This window comes from Paroedura picta, chromosome 8, assembly GCF_049243985.1.
Source record: "Paroedura picta isolate Pp20150507F chromosome 8, Ppicta_v3.0, whole genome shotgun sequence".
Classification (NCBI taxonomy): domain Eukaryota; kingdom Metazoa; phylum Chordata; class Lepidosauria; order Squamata; family Gekkonidae; genus Paroedura; species Paroedura picta.
Window position 1 is genome coordinate 45,433,346 of NC_135376.1, and position 17,960 is coordinate 45,451,305.

General features: G+C 42.7%; 1 long non-coding RNA gene across 1 annotated transcript; it reads left to right on the forward strand.

Moving 5' to 3' along the window:
- Positions 1–687: 687 nt before the first annotated feature.
- LOC143843461 (uncharacterized) lies at positions 688–1,921 on the forward strand. The gene is made up of 3 exons (XR_013233563.1): positions 688–850; positions 1,384–1,444; positions 1,740–1,921. It is a non-coding gene; the product is annotated as an uncharacterized LOC143843461 (long non-coding RNA).
- The last annotated feature ends 16,039 nt before the right edge of the window (positions 1,922–17,960 follow it).

Below are 17,960 nucleotides of genomic sequence, written 5' to 3' on the forward strand. Positions count from 1 at the left end.
CAGCAGGTTTTCATCTAGCCTTCTCCATGCAATGACTCCATTCATAATGTTCCTTTCCTTTTTGGGGGGGTTGGTAGGTTTTGATGTCATGCACTTGTGTGTGTTTTTTCATTCCCCTTCCCTTATAGCTCCTGGTATGTGTATTCCCCCCCCCCCGTTTTTTTAGTGTTACATTCAACCATTACTGCATCACTCTTAAAGGACACATAATTAATTATTGAACAATATTGGTATAAAATGGTGTATTCAGTTTGATGACTGCCAACCATTTTCTTAGATGGTGACTAAGGAGTATCCGGGGACCTTTGAAATGGTATCAACCATGCTGTTCTCCATGATACATCCAGCATTTTTTACAATGTTATGTTATAACACTACTACATATTGTTCTATTGCTGACAAAGTACATGAAGACACAGTGTGCTTCATAATTACTGAATAATATTGTTATGAATTGGTATTTCCACTTTAACAAGCATGAGGAAGTGTTATTACCATTAGTATTTTGTGAGAATCTTCACCAGCCATTTTCTTAGTTGACAACTAAGGAGTAACAAGGGACTTTTATAATGGCAGCATGGTTGCCCATGATACATCTAACTTTTTTTTTTTACAATGTTATGATGCTATAGCATCACTGCATATGTCATAAAAGGAGGTTCTGTCACTAAATACACAATGACGAGGCCACACAATCTCTTTTCAAAGGAAGTGTGGAACACATGGGGAGAGTCGGATCTGAATTCCAGAAAGAATCCCCCCAAACAAATGCTGTTTTGTGGAAGGGGCGCCTCAAAGTCAGAGCATCAGCTGGAGATTAAACTCACTGGGAAACAGTGGCAACACTGAGGTGTGCAAAAAGTCTAAGACAGGCCCTGCTGGTCTGCTCCATCAAAGTAGGACAACCTTTGTTTCACAGAGGGACTGACATACCTCTGCATCAAGCCAGTCACAGGAGAAATAGGCAATTTATTACTTCTAGTCCATTTGGTATGGTCACCTAGCTCTTTCTGTTTTTCTTCAATAGATGTCTTACAGGCAAACTTGGCCTTCCTTCACCTTGCCTGATCCTCATGTTGAATATTACATCACACCTTCTTTTTCTTGAAATATATGCCTTAAGGTTGAGAAATAGTTTCCTCCAGAAATAAGCAATGAAAGATTTCCCATTCACCTATCTAATTTTATATCACCATGAAACTTCCAGACAAAGCCATGCAAATACTAACTTCACATGATTTATTAACTACACTACCTCACCCATACATAACATTATGGAGGTGAATACTGTGACTTGGAATGTCCAGACTTAGATGACTTGATAAATCTCTGCCAGGGACTTTCCAGATTATTAAAATTGCTTTAATTTTATATCTCTGCTAGCCTTGATCCTGCACTGCTCCAGGGGAGGCAGACACCTTGCAGATCATTGACCATTCTTATGGTAAGTGATAGACATGAAAATGTAGCATTGAGGGCTACAGTTATGCTTCCTCTGTATGTAGAGTTTCCTTTAAAGACTACTGGGAAATCTCAGCTAGTGCGAAGTCCTGCAGCTGTTGACATTGGCATGCTGTTATAATCATACTACTGTATTCTTTAGCTTAATTGTTTTTGTGTAATTTTGATTAAATTATATATTTTTATTTAGTTTTGTAAGCCAGTTTGAACTGTATGGAAAATGAGGTACACATATATCTTACTTCAGCAAATAAAACAGAACAATTTATGTCTTCAAGCGGTGCTAATTATTGTACACTGGAATGTCTGGATGGGCTTTCAAGCAAGAGCTCATCAAATGGATGGGTGTGCTCTGGAATACATCCTGCTGAACTCACTGGGACTAACCTCTATGTAAACCTGCATAAAAGGAATGATGTAACTTATATCAATTATACCTTCCTACTTTTGTCAAAAGAATTACCAACAAATAAAAATTTTGTGAACCTAGTTTGTAATAAATAGCAATTATTAGACAATGACACTGAAATAGATTAATATAGCGTGAAATTTCAAAGGCACCTCTCGGGGGGTTCTGAAGCAGTTTCTCCACAGGGCCTGTAAAATGGAGCTCTTTTGCCAGGTCTTTGGTTGAGGCTGGAGCTAGAAAGATCTGGGGCTCCTCCCTGGGGTGACCTTAACATCTGCTCTCTCCCTATCCTCGAGGCACTTTATTTAATAGGGGTGGGTGGAGGGTAGGAAGAGAGTTTTATGCCGCCTGTTATGTATATGTTATGTTTTATGGGGTTTTATTGGGCCTGGGTGTTTATTGATATTATAATCCACTATGAGCCATTGGGAGTGGCAGAATATAAATCCCATGATAAAAAAATTAGTTTGATCAGAGTAGGAATTTAATAAACAGACACGACGCATCTTGAATATATTTTAAATCAAATTTGAGAATATAAATTGTTCCGTATTATAGAAATACACCCTACCTAAAATAGCTTCAAACTCATCAAACTCAAGGTTCATTATTGTGAAAGATCTTCCATTGTCACCAACAATTAATCTCTATTGAATTCTCAGATTATTATTGGTATGGTACAGTCCTTTTCAGTTGCCTAAAGGAGAAAAAACATAATTGAACTTCTGTTTCATAAGTGACACAAGGTTGGGATTAGTGTAACTGCATGGCTTTAACAGTGGTGGGCCCTGCAAGAATTTTACAGAATTCTTTCTTGTAAACCCATCTTGTCTAACAAGAATATTAGAATCTACAACTGAAGCTTTAGCATGTTAGCACTTAATAGCACATATTAAAGTAACAGATTGTTTGCCAGATGAACACACAGTTTTGCCAAAAGGTAATTACAAACTTCATGGGCACTGAAAATGTGTCAAGTAGAGAATGGAGTGTGTTGCTTGCTGGTGTCTGGTGAGGAAGGGTTTATGTCATACTGACTTTAGGGTATGAACAAGGCATCAGGTGAAGTCAGCAGCACAAGGTTAAGGAGGCAGCCTGTAATAACCTGAAATTTGGCAATTCTGTAAAAGTGGAAATCCAGGCCCACAGGCTTTTCAGTGAACCGCAAGACAGACTGACCTGTTTCGTCATCTAAACACTGCTGCCTCAGACAGTCTAAAGCAGTACCTTTGAGGTCAGGTGATGGTAATCTTGACCACCTCTTTAGAGGTGTCTTCTTGTTTCTTAGCTTGGGGAAAGTCCTGGACATGCAAACTCAAGTCTCCCAACCCAGAAAACATAATTTCTCTCTGTGTATATATGTGTGTGTCTGTTTGTATAAAATGCCATAATATTATTAAGGTTTGGCTATTTTTAACATCTGGAGTTATCAGTCCTGACATTCACTCACTGGCTTATTCTCTAGAGGATGTTTTGTCAGGTCTGCTCACAAAGTGAAAGAATAACTTCTCTTGCATTACACTAGTTGAAAATCAGGAGTTCTCACACAGAATGCATAAATGTTTGACCGCACAACACATGTCTGCTGCATAAGAATTTATTATACAAAAGGAACTGTTTTAGAGCAACAGAGAAGTACCTTTATGCAGAATCTATTTCATGTACTGGTTAGTAGCCACATCCTCAGCCCAATGTTGTCTATGTATTTAGAAGGACAGGACTGCAGGGATTTCACTCGCTAGGCAAATCTTTTAGCTTTCAGCCTGGCACATCACTTTTAGGAAGCAAGTCCTGCTTCTCAAAACCAAACCAGAGATGCTTCCCAGTCTTCCAGCTGCCTGAGAATATACCTCAGGATCTTCGGCAAAGTCTCCGGCAAGGAGCAGAAATACCCGTCTTGGACACTTCACCCTTAATCATATTGAGTTGGACCCTGCAGATCTGTTGCATAAACTGCGCTGCTTTTCTCCAGCACAAGGAACCTTCTGCTGATTCAAGACATTGTCTGGAAGAAAAGCTTTTTATACCAGCAGAAGGCTGTTTGCACCAGAGGAAAGTGCAGTGTTAGGAGAATGGGTTTGAAGGATCTGTCACTCCCAAGAGACCACATGGATTACTTGTGCGAATAGGCAATAAGTGTAGCCCTTTGGCTTCTGGCCCTGACAGTTTTTCCTCCTCTTATTGATATTTCAGGATTTGTAATGGAAATATACAAAACTATCATTCAGGCATTCAAATACTGCTTTCAGTTTTTCACCCAGTCTTCTAAGGCTCCATCAAGACATTTGGCACAATGCCCTGTCTTTACTTTCATTGTGTCCAGTCTAACACTCATCATGGAAGAGGCAGAATGTTTAATATTTCAACTTAGATATTTAATATTTAAACAGTGTGCTGCTTTTTTGGGGAATGCTGAGGCAGCACCAGAGAAGAAAAGGGCATGTTATGAGGCTCCTTTCAGTGCCACTGAAATGTAAAAAGGCCTGATCGAAGATGAAGTTGCAAAAAGGGATATGCAGTCAATTAAATAGGATGGGAGATAGGGCCTACCTGTGCCTTCCTAATCAGAGTTATACCTTTAAGTCCATTGAAGTAAATGAGCTCAGAATGGTATAACTCTGTTGAGGATTGCACTGTGAGTCTCTTGGACTATATTCCTTATTCTAGGGAAGGGAGAGTCTGAAAACATTTTCATATGTTACTGAAGATACTTCTTGCATTTCCTGCTCCTGGCATGCATGTAAAACCTACATTGACTAGAATGAACTTTTAGTTTTAAAATGCCTGGCCTTTGTTCTCTATCTTATTTTATTACATTCTCTATGGAACCCAGGGTAGCTCACAGAAAGTTATTTCACTGTGTCCTAATATTTTATCTCAGGTAGCAGGGGCTGGAAAACTGCAGCCAGTCAGAACAGAACGAAGTACACCTGATGGACAGGTGGATTTGACTCAGTACAGGGCAGTATTGTATGTCAATAAGTTCCACAACTCCATGAAAAGGCTGGCTTGAAAGAGAAGGATTGGCTTTTGCTGAGACAGGATTTGAACCATGGTCCATGTCCAGCTTTCTATATTCCTTTCATATTCATACCATTGTGAGAAAATTTCACAAGAGAAAAGGGTTTCTGAATTCCAGGGGATCCTTTAAGGTTGTGGAGAGTACAGTAAGAGCAGCAACACTAGCTGTGTGCCGACCAGTGCAAAGGGCTCTCCAGCACAGAGCACCCTACAGCCCAGGGTAAAAAGCCACAGGTATTTGTACTGGAGGCAGATTGGTCATTTTAACTTACAAGGAAAGTTTCTGGTGAGCCACTGCCTTGGAAGGCTGCTGGCAGTCAGCTGGAAGTAGATCTAAACTGCAGTAGCTCTACCAGTCTTTGCAGAGGTTATATGGATGCCAGCCTCCAGGTTGGATCTGGAGATTCCCAGAATTCCATCTCAGCTCCAAACAACAGAGATCTATTCCAATGGATAATATGGATGCTTTGAAAGGTAGACTCTGTGGCCTTGTACCCTACTGAGATCCCTGTCCTCCACAGGCTCCACCCCAAAATCTCCAGGAGTCTCCCAACCCAGATCTGGCAACCCTAGCCCCCCATCCCCAGCCAGTGGTTGGGGGAACCTGACAACCCTACTTAGCTCAGATATAGCCAGTGGCACCAACAAAGGTATATAGTCAGTGTCACCTGATGCCTCCTCCTGCATTGCTGACAGTTGGTGATGATGCAGGAAGTCACAGTGCCTCTTATTGGCACGCCTGGCCAGGTCAAAGCTAAGAGGCCTCTCCTGTGTTCACTCATAGCACTGGAAGGGCTTCTCAGCCCAGCTTCCTCCTGGACTAAACCTCAGTCCATCCCTGGTTTGCAGCCTTTATTTTCTACATTCACCTAATTGTTGAAACAAGGGTGATGGAATCTTTTCTGTCTTTCATTGGAAGTTCACTGGAACTTATTTTTTCTCATTCATTTACTACTTTTTAGTCATGATGACTTAGTAGAAGCTCTTTTATGAAGTGTGTATCCTTTCAGAGAAGGGGTGAAAGTGGTTCCCATGGCCCAAATCATGGCTTGATTACCAACTGTAAGAAGTTTACATTAACTGAAACCAGATGCTGCATCTGCTAAAGCTGCCAATGCAAGTGCCCATCATTGTCTCACGGGATGTGTAATTTCTCCCTGTGCAGCCCTTCTTTGTGCTTCCTCTGCCAGAAAAGCAAAAAATAACATTATAGCAATGATGATTTAACATGGCTGGATCTGTAGTTGGTTTGGAATTTGAGGTTCATGTTTACACTGTTCTGTTCTGTGTGGAAAGAACAACACAGCTCACTTCAGCAGCAATGTTCTAGAAAAAGAAGATCCAGGTCTGTAAAAGGAAGAGATTCTTTATTTTGCCCTTCAATCAAAGGAGCCTGTTTTTGTGCAAGAGATCAGTGACATCATGTACTCTACTGGAACTAGCAAGATGTAAATGGGAGAAAGCTAGAATTAATTTTGCAGGATATTAATGATTTAATACAACGAGAGGATGTGGTAGTACTTAATTAGGATAATGAACTTGCATGATAGCTTGAGTTGTAGAATGGGGGGGGGGAATGGAATGCATGATCCCTGACTGGATGGGAGTTCTGAGGATTCTCTTCCCTTCATTTCTGAGGACGGACTTTCTGGTGTCCACTTCCCTTTGCAGCTTTGATTGATTCTTATTATTTTAGCTAACTCTTCTAGTGACATTGCTGGGAGCTTGCCTTAAAACGTGGGTAGTCAAACTGCGGCCCTCCAGATGTCCATGGACTACAATTCCCAGGAGCCCCTGCCAGCAAATGCTGGCAGGGGCTCCTGGGAATTGTAGTCCATGGACATCTGGAGGGCTGCAGTTTGACTACCTCTGCCTTAAAAGGATGTCAGTGTTCTTTCGTTCAAAAAGGATGAGGATGGAATAGCAATATGGAAAATATCAGACAAGGTAAATTAACTACTTAATTGTAGGTCAGTAATTCCCCAAATTTAGTATTCTGCTTTTTTTTCCTACCTTCATTTCTCTTCTTTCCCTTCTATTTTTATGTTAAAATAAAGATTAAAACTCACATATTGTCTACCTCACACTATGATGTTTCAAATCTCTACAGAAAGAATTGCCTAAACTGGTAGCTATTCTATCGCAGACTTAAAGACTCTTTGACCCAGGAGTTTGGACGTACACGGAGAGTGTTTGTGTGTATTTCCACCATTCCAGCTAACAGCCAGATACTCATGCAGCTCTCGTCTTGTACAATCTGCCATAGCTCCAACTTATTTTCCAGGTTGAATTCAAAGTGCCATTTTAAATTACATTTAGAAATACTAAACAGATTGGGACTAACAGCCCCATCCTAAACAGAGATAGGCATTACTAAAGCCTATTAAAATAATTTGGGTTTGGCACATGCAAGGTTTGCAATCTAACCTGTATGAACGGCGGCCTCTCTCCCGATGAATGTACAGAGAGAGCTCCAATGGCATCCTCAGAGGCCTGTCTTTGTGCTCACCCTGCCATCTGAAGCACAGTGGGTGACTGTGTGAGAGAGGGCTTCCTCAGTAGCAGTGCCAAGATTATGAATCTCACTTCCAACAGATGTCCATCTTGCCTTCTGACTGTTAGCCTTCTGTCAGAAAGCAAAAACAACTCATTTCTAGAAGGCTTAGAGGAAATAAGACTGGCTTTTTTATCTGCTGGAAATATTTTTTCTTTTTAATCTGGTAGTTTGTGGCTCTTAAATATTTGGCTTTGTCTATCTGTTCATTTTGTGTAACGAATAACTTGCTCTTATTGTTTTAATGTTATTGTATGCCACCCTGGATGGAAGGGATTTGAAAATTCAGATTAAACAAGCCATCTGATCACACTCAGGCTTCTCAACCCAAATTCCAAAACTAGCACAGTGAGCTGTATGGCTCAATTCAATTAAACCAACCAACAAAAACCGATGGAGGGGGAAAGTGGGCTGGGCAGATCTCAGCAGAATGGGTCACATGCAGAAGCAGACATGCCATGGTTTGGTCATTTATTTATAGAATGTGGCCATGTTCCACACTCCTCATTTCAGATTAATGCATCCAATTTTCAAACCATTGGAAAGCAGCCAGGGGAGAAACAATCCCTTAGGATGAACAGGACCAACCATTTTGATGTAGATACTGGCAGATAAGAAGCAAGGAAGAGCATAATATTTGGCATGTATTCCGAGCTGTACTTCTCCCAAAAGAGGAAAAACATCAAGCCTCGCACGGCTTTTGTGTTAACAACAAACCAATGCAGTGTCCACATTTCTTAAACACTGCCATGTCTCATGCAATGAACTACAGCCTTTGTTAGAACATATTCTGCCTTCTTGAATTTGCTCCACCTACTCACTACTGCCTTCTCTCTGTCTGATGGGTGAATAGTACATGCCAGTCCTTGCAGACAGCTGCATATGTGCCCTCAAGGAAGAGGCAAAGGTATATTAGGAATGACTTTAGCAAGAGTATTTCTTCCTTGCTCTCATTTCCATTACCTTGGGCTTCATTTGCATAGGTGGCTACAGACAGGGGAAGTTCATTTGGGACTGGGACTGATGCTAGGGAATGGGTTAGCACAGCCCGCTCATACAGTTTGGTTTGTGGGTAAAGGAGGTGTCCCGTCCCTTCAGACAGTCATGTGTTAAGGGGCAGTAAAGGAGAATAAAATAATGGGGTATGGTCCACAGGCATTGTCCCAAAGAATAGGAATTGAACAGATTCTTCCTACAGAGGACCCCATCCTAGATCCTGCTGAAGGTCTCTGAGCCACTCTGGATTCTCATTTACATGAAGTATTCAGATGCAAATACTGGTGTACTAGACGCACTGGACAGGGTGCATGTGTTTACTGTTTTCTACAGCAAAATCTCTAGAAGCAGACAGTACAAGTTTTGAACTTGTGAACAGTTTGGTCCCATGGGTTTGGCATACAGTGGCTTGCCTTATAGGGTGGGGAGCCAGAGCTTATGTCAAAAGAGTTGCAATGGCCCTTCATGGTAACTCTCTCCTCAATGGTTCTTAAATATTACAAAGTGTCTCTGCCAAAGTCCCTAACAGTGCTTGGAAGAGGTGGTTCCTTCCTCCCAGATGATGGGACGATGTGTCTGTAAGAGCAATTTCTATTCTAAAAGAGAAAAGAATGGATGGAGGCAGATGGGGAGACTTTGCCAGGGGCTGAACCACCTCAAATGCTCTTTCTCTCTCTCTTTGGGGATTTTATATGAGGTAGCAAACCTGCTGCCCTCCAACAGGGCATGTTTGCCTCCACCTGCACTCTATTTTTATCCTGCATTTGTAAATAAAGCAAAAACTACAAAGCCATTCTACGTCTGCCATCCTCTCCTCCAAAGAGAACCAACCCAAGAAAAGGCCACCCCACAAACTTCTCTCCATTCAGGGAAGTGTCAAGAAAAGTTCAAATCCCTGTGACCTATTATTTATTATAGAATAGATGACCTTAAGTTGAACAATGTAAAGAGAGACCCAGCCTGAGGGAAGGGGAGAGGCTCATCCTTGGAATTGAGAGATCCAGAGCCACTGTTCAGCTCTAATTAGCAGAGTTAGCTGCAACATTCCCTCAACAAATGCCTTGCGACCTCCAAGGAAACCTGCCCCACAGTCTAAAAACATATATTTTGCATTTGACATTGTCAGCTGGCGAGAATGCAGACTGAGCAGATGTAACTCAAGATGTGCATGTGTCGTGCCATGCTTATAAGTGCTGCACAGTAGCCATGCAGCTCAGATATGCCATTTAAATAACTAACCCAGCTTCCAGATCAGAACAACATCATAACAGAGAATGAGCTGCAGCCAAATTGATAGGATACCAAGGGGAAGGGCATCATGGAAACTAGCAATTTAAGGCAGGAGAAAAGTCTAACAGGGTAATCCTAAACCACATTAATACCATCATAAGACAATGTGATTCAATTAATCTTAAAGGACACAAACCTGTTGTGGATTGCAGTGTAAAAGTGCCACAGGAAGTGCAAACAGAAAAGTAAATTGCTACAGGAGGCGTTGTAATTAGAGATGGGGAGGCAACAAAAGGTTTCTCTGGAAAAATGGTTGTTGAGGAAAATTTGAGGGATGAGAGAGGGATGCCACACTGTCGGCCTGTTGCAGAGAAGCCTGAAACATAAGAAGCAACAAATAAAAACCCTCCAAGTGACAAAGGCCACCAGCTCTAATACTTGGCCAGACACCTGTGCTGCAGTCTCCACTATATCATTGCCACCCAGAGACAGCTACTTTAAACAGAGCTCTTGGCCTGCTCACCTGATCTCTTGAGCACCTGGCTTCCCAGAGTTTGGTCTTTCAAGGGGCAGATCTTGCTTTCTCTATCATTGAGGAGAGCAGGTGCAACAAGGGACAGGAGAAAGGTGGGAGGATTACTGAAACATGCGGTAATGTGCAAAAACTGTATGGCTTGGGCTGGATGCTGCAAGCTTTGGGAGTAATGCTTCCAACCACATGTGCTGGGAGAAAGGTGGGGGAAACTGATGCCTCAGCTGCTTCTTTGTTTGCTGGCCTTTTTTATACTTGGCAAATGGACTTTGCTGGCAGTGCTCCTTGCCCAGAACGACCTCTCTCTCTCTTGCACAGGGCCTCCCCCCTCCCTGATTCTGGTTGGGCTTGGCAGAAGAGGCTTCTCTATCATGGAAAGGAAGGGCAACAAACTTCCCTTTAAACCCCTCCTTCCCTGTAAAACCTTTCAGTCAGTGACTCAAGAGTGTGTGTGAGAGAAACAGAGTGACTGTAGTGAGGGGATTAGGGATGAGAAGGGAAGAGGTAGGAGAAAGCTAGAGCCAGCTGTTGGGAACATGATCCTGTTCCTAAGCCTCCCTCCCTCCCTCATCTTCCGCCCGCTTGGAGATGAACGGCTACTTACCCAGCTGCCAGTTTTCTGTGAGAAAAGGCCCGGTGTCTGCGGCTGGGACAACTGGGCCAAGAGGCAGCTGCTGACTGCTCCCAGTTTCTTTCTTTCCCCACAGTAACCCTCAAAGAGTTTCTCAGGGTGAGAGGCAGATAGGGATTTCTCCTCTGTCAAAACAGAGGAAGTGTCTCTTTTGCCCTGAATTCAAAGGCCCATTTCTGAATGGAAATCAGTTTAGCAGAGGGCTTTAACACTGAAAAGAGCCTTCTAGTCCAGAGTAGTTCTGCCAATCAGTATTACAAAAGAGTAACCAAATGACTTGGAGTCTTAGGATTGACAACATCTTGGGAAATTCCTGGAGATTTGGGGGGGGGGAGTGGCATTTAGGGAGGGCTGAATTTGCAAACGGGAGGGAGTTCAAGAAGCATGTGATTTGTTTTTAAGTCTTTGATTCCTAAAGCCACATGACATTCCTTCCAGGATTTCTTGAAAGGGATGTCATGGGGCGTCCAGTGCTGGGTGCACATGTCCCTACCCTTAAGTTCCTACTGGTTGCCAGGAATTCAACCCTAGATGTAATGCCATAGAATTAGGATCACCTTGTGGGAAATGAGGACCGCAGGGGCTTACAACTTTGAGAGATCAATCAGTGCAATCCAAAAGGGGTCTTCATACCAGGGTTGTGTCTTTGACATTTAGCCCAAACTCTATGGTATATCCATAGAGTGTTGAACAAATAGTACAGCCTCACCCAGGAATTTTACTTTTGGATTCCATGTCATCATGCTGGGAACATTGATCACACACACACCTTTTCTTTTTTGGGTCCAGGAATTTCCTCCCACCATCCAGCTGAGCAGGTGCATATGATGAGACCAGAGCAGGGGAGACCTCCCAAAGCCAGGGAAGCTAGCAACCCTACTTGCAATCTGTCCTCTGAAGCTGTCATTTCCTCTAAAATACCTGATTTGAGTAGTCTGGAGATCAGCTGTTAGTGCAGGAGAATGCCAAGCCTCACCTTATTTAGGGTGAGACATCCTGTTTAGTGTAGCAATGATTAAAGTAAATCAAGTGCAGGGGTAGTCAACCTGTGGTCCTCCAGATATTTATGGACTACAATTCCCATGAGCCCCTGCCAGCAACTGCTGGCAGGGGCTCATGGGAATTGTAGTCCATGGGCATCTGGAAGACCACAGGTTGACTAACCCTGATCAAGTGACCACCTTACAGTTCTACACCTCTTTAGCTGATCAGCCATAGGAAAACCAGAATAACTTTGCAAGAGAGGGCCTAGACAGGATTTTTTGAAATATTTTGTGAACTACAAGCCAAGATTTAGCAGGAGCAACCTGAGCTTCTTGGACTCTGTAGGCCTTTGCTTTTTATGCCTTGAGCATTGCTCCCCACAGAGACCTTTAAAACTTGCAAATGCATAAACAGACTTTAACATAAACAGTGCAATATCCCGTCTTAACTGTACTTTGTCCCATTAATTTCTATGACGATTTTCTTGGAAGTGTATCCCTTTGAAAGCCATAAGGTTTACTTCTGAGTAAATGTAGTTAGGATCATCATACAAGTTTCCAATATTTTTTAATCTAAAGGAAACACTTTCCTTGTTTTTCACAAATCACATGATGCCAATTTCTTTATAAGGCCACAGCCTAACTGAATTTGGTTGAACTAACATATCATTGGTAGGCAAAATAATGAAATTCCGGCTCACTTACTTTGGCCATATTATGCAATCCAACTCAGTGCAGAAAGCGATTATGCTAGGATTGGTCAGTGGGAAAAGGAAACCAGGTCGACAAAGAATGTGACGGTTGGGTGCAATTGGGAGGGACACCGGCCAGAACATCGCATGGCTGAGGGAGGTGGTGCGGAATTGTGACGACAGCTGTGCCATGGGATTGCCAAGAGTCAGTGGCTAACAACAACAAAACTTCTGACTTAAATAGCTTTTATATATTTTTGTTGTTCTCTAAGTGCTAGAGATAGTTGACACACATCTGGTATATTGCAAAATTGGTACTGCTATAAACTTGGAAGAAAAACTGAGTAATTTTGCAAAATAAAACATGGCTCTACTCTTGAAGGAATTAATTTTAATTGCCAATTGTATGGTTTAGAAAAACTCATGAAACTATGTCTCTTGTAGCATTACATGAACGGGTATACCAGCTCTTCAGATTGCAGAAACTTCTGCCGGAATTCTGAAATCTGTCACATAGTCAATGTTCAAGGCTGTAATATCACTGTTGCCCCACAGGCAGCTACTGATAATTTCAAGTACTCATCCATAGACTACAAAATGTAGCGCTTAGTTTGAATAATTCACTCCTGTGTCTTGATCAAATGTCCCTGTTCCACCATTTCTCCAGTAGCAGTCTGTAACGTTACCACTTGATACCTGTCAGGATCAGAAATTATTTTCTCCTGTCACTCTAAAGCTCCTCTGGAAGTAAGCACCTTCACTAACACCTTCTAGCCACAGTGAGACAGAACTATCCTCCATCTTCCATCATCAAGGTGGGGGAAAAACAAGCCCTGAATAGTAGAGGGTTAAAAGGGATATCTTTTTCTCAGTGTTCATTGCTCACAAGTTTAGAGGAAGAGTTGGTTCTTATATGCCGCTTTTCTCTACCCGAAGGGAGTCTCAAAGCAGCTTTCCCTTTCCTCTCCCTGCAATAGACAGCCTGTGAGGGAGGTGAGGCTGAGAGAACCCTGATATCACTGCTCAGTCAGAACAGCTTTATTAGTGCTGTGGCGAGCCCAAGGTCACCTAGCTAACTGCATGTGGGGAAGTGCAGAATATAACCCGGCATGCCAGATTAGAAATCCGCACTCCTAACCACTACACCAAGCTGGTTCTCTTTACTGAACCCAGCAAAGATTGTTGTATTCATAAGAATGCCAGCTCTGAAGTGGCATGCTCAAAGAAAATTTTGCTAATACACAAATATAGCCGTCAAAGGTGAAGACTTTTTAAATGTGGAACATCTACTGGTGCGGTCCCTATTATTACAGAAATGATAACAGATATGATGCCCATTTTCCCACCTTAGAGAGAGTGCCAGAAGATGGTCCACAATGGCTGCAGCGGCGCCAGAGCAATGAGCGCCCAGGCATTGCAGCCACCAGTCTTCTGAGGCTGCTCCTGCCCTCGGGATAGCAGGAGGGACCTTGGAAGATGCTTGGTGGCAGCAGTGGCACCAGAGTGATAAGCAGGCCTATGCTGGGGCTCACTCCCTAAGCACCACGGCCACCTGTATTCCGAGGCCCAAAAGGTAAGGAAGGGAAGGGACTGGGGGGAGGGGGTCTGGGTTGTGTGTCTGAGCATGAGGAATGGGCTGGGGACAAGGATCCTCACCACTTATGTAGATGTTCTAACATAAGGGGTGAAAATCCTTGTTGGTAGATTTTGTTAATGTAACAGCGGACAGGAGCAGCTCTCTTTCCTGTGACATTTTTATTTGCATACTCCTGAGGTTGAGATGAGAGAGCAGGCAAGGACATTCAGCCATGAGAGAAAAATCAACTGGTCTACTTGATCTGTAATGAAAGAAAAGCAAGCAGCCTAATATCAACAGGTGCCATGGGATCGCTGGAAACATGAAGGAGAAGGAGAGAACCCAGATTCCAACAGGTAAATAGGCTCCTAGCATAGTGGGAATAAGGAAATGAAGTGAAATGCTGCCAAGGCCTGGCAAGCTTCAGCCACTCAGCATGGGTAGGAAAGAGTTGCTACCTAGCTACTTAAGATTTCAGCTGAAGTATCAAAATGTGCAAGGGTATTCCTGCCCACACCAGGACAATTATTTTCAAAATTTAAAACCATAAAATGTGCAATAAAACCATCAAAATCTCACCAGGAAGTGAAAGAAGAGAAATGACCACATACAGCTGGTGTGATAAAGGGGTTAGACTAACAGACTAGGGTCTAGAGAATTTGAGCCCTACACCCCTAACTTGCTATGGAAGTTCACTGGGTGACTCTGGGCCCATCTCTCTTGGCCTCACCTACCTCACAGGAGGTTTGCACAGGGGGTTTGTTAGGATAAAATGGGGGAAACCACATATGCCACCATGAAGTCCTTGGAGAAAGGATGGGTAAAAATGTGCAGACAGATTTAGCACTCAAAATTATAAAGTTTAACGATGTAACAGCAGCACATGCCTGAGGGGGCATGCCCTCAACTTTCCATTCTGTTATCTATCTTTGTAACTTCAGAAAATTATCCTGCCGTTCAAAACTTCCATCTCATGGGTAAGTAAAAAATTTAAAGCTCCAATTTTACCTTGCTTCTATTGTCAGTGAAACAAACCACTTAATTAACAAGCAAGTTAGCAGAAACACTTAATCTCTTTGGAATCAAAGGTATCTAAACAGCTTAATCCAAGTATTCCAGTTTAATGGCTTGTTGGCAACAGTGTTTTGGTGAACTAATGCCTTGTTGAAAACAGACCTTGAGTTTCTAGAGACAGTCCCATTCATCTCTGAAGGCATGTAAAAAGTTCCACTCTCTCTTTAACTCACCTTTAAAAGGATGATTATCACTTTCTGTGGCCAAGAGGATCCATCATGCTGAAATTTATATCCCCGGCAGTCCCAGTTGAAGACAATGCCAGCTGTTGCAAAAAACTTGTCCCTGAAATGCGCAAGTTGCCAAGACAAGCTTTGTCCACAGTGTCTGGGTTCTTGGGAAGATAGAAACTGCTGATTGAAACCTGCTTCTAATAGCAACTAGGAACAGCAATGGAAACAGCTGCCAGGCACAGCTTAGTTTCCAATGTGCACTGTTTCAACTCTGGGCTCCAAACCCGGTTCCAACTAAAACCACAGATCAGAGTTCAGACAGTTCTGAAATGTGCCTGGAGTTTGATGGGTGTTTGGGTGGTGTTGCGCCATGAGGTCTGGACTCCCATCTCTTGCCACAGAGCTTCAGGCTAATTGAAATCAGGGACCGGGTTATCCGCTCACAGGAACAAGCCCAGCCCACGGCACAAACTCAGTCCTCAGACCCAGCTGCACATTTGAGCTCTCAGCCAGCCTGAGGCCCTTATTCCAAAACTTGCTTCCAATTCCCACCAAGCAGTGGCCAAGTCCTTTTCATCTTGTCCCAATGTTGCCAGCAGCTAAATTAATAAAAGATGTTGCCCAGGTCCCTCCCTTTCCCTCCCTGAGAAAGAACACATGGGAATGTTTGTAGCAGAACCTGCTTTGAGCCTCCATTGAGTCTCCTTTTTTGGCTCAGTAGACCACTGCCCATGAATGATTGTTGAGCCTCCAAATAATTGAGGAATGAAAGAGATGAAAGAGATGAATTGTTGCCCTGTGGATAAGAAATATGCTTCATTCATCGTAGTCAGACCAGGTTCTATCCCCATTATATGGCTGTCTGAATCAGATGAGTACTATAGTGCTTTTATGCCACTTCAGATACACACAAAGTGCCCCCATAGCAACTCATCCCCACCCACCCCTTCTGGAGGGTTAGGCTTGGTGTTAAGGCTCCATTAGCAGGTCCTGAGAGATGCAGCAGGTAGCCTGATTCTAGTCAACCTATCCATGGTTAGAAAGGCGGAGAAGCAAGTTGTTGGGGGGCTTTTGGGCTCCAGATGCATTCACCATACATCCAGAAATTATCCCAACAGAGGGCAAGAGATGAATCCACATCACTTGATATTGAAGCAAGCAAATCAGGACAGAAATTTTAGAATCTAGTCAGTCTACTAATAATCTCTTGGAACAATAAAACTAAATTTTCAACATGCATGTTATGTCCCTTTCATAGCTGGCCCAAATCTGTATTGAGATATAACACAACAAAATATATGAAGAGGAAATGTCCATTCAAACTGCACTGATGTAGTCTACCTGGGCTATACCTGCTGCCATCTCATCAGTGAAGCTTTAAACGCTGTATAGTAGCAATCCCCAATCTGTGGGCCGCGGACCACATGTGGTCCGTTGACTAATCGGAGGTGGGCCGCGAAAGATGCCTCCCCCCCCCCTGGCCCTTTACAACACACTTCGGGTGTCATTGTCTCCCATCACTCCCAGATGGGACTATCTCATTGCAGAGAAACAAGCTTAGGGTTCCCATTGATTTGTCATTGTCATGAGTTAAAATTTCCATGAAAATAAAACGTTCCTTATGTTCATTGTTGTGGCGTATCTGTATCTTATTTTGAAGGGATGTTTAAACATTACCATAGTGATCAGAGAGCGTTAGGGCATTGGTTGAGAGTAGAGGAGTAAACTACCCCTCCCCCCCACTGGGCCTCAGTAAAATTGTCAAGCGTTGAGTGGTCCCCGATGATAAAAAGGTTGGGGACCACTGCTGTATAGCACCTACACTGGCAATACAATAACTCCATTGGTCTTTGATTTAACCCCTAAACCCATGTGATGAAAGGTGCTTTTCTCAGCTGTTGCTTCCTGAATGTTCTCACACCAATTTTATGCCTGATACATATTTAAAATTTGTGACCCCGTAACTCCTTAGAGAAAAAATAGGCATGAAAACCCTTTTTTTACGGTGACTATAAGAAGAGAATGAATCTAAATTAGCTGTATTAACGTTATGTTTTTAAAAGATTTCTAAATAATTAAAATACAGTCTCAAAAAAGGAGGGGAAAAGGGAAGAAAACAACTGATGCCAGAACAAGACACAAAAGGGCTCAGAAATTTTAACATGCTCATCAGGATCAGGTACAAACACAAGAAGCCGCCATAAACCAAGGAAAGACATATCTTGGCACTATCTTCTGTGACTAGCACTCACTTTCCAAACTGTTACCCTCAGCTGGAAAAGCTGGGACTGAATCTGGGACCCTCTATCTGCAAACCCTGTGCTCTGCCACTAAGCCACAGTCCTAGGGCCCAAAGATAATTGACTGCCTTTGAAAGCTATGCAATCACCTTCCCTGTCAGTTTTTAAAAGGAGAGCAGGTGAATATTTATCAGGAATACTTTAAAATTTAAATCACAGAAACCTTAGGCTACATGACACGGTTGGTAATATTAATCACCACTTATATTCTGACTTATATTTAAAAAAAAACAAAAACAAAGATCATGGCATCCGGCCCTCTCAATTCCTGGCAAAAGATGGGGAAGAAATGGAGACAGTGACAGATTTTATTTTCCTGGGCTTCAAG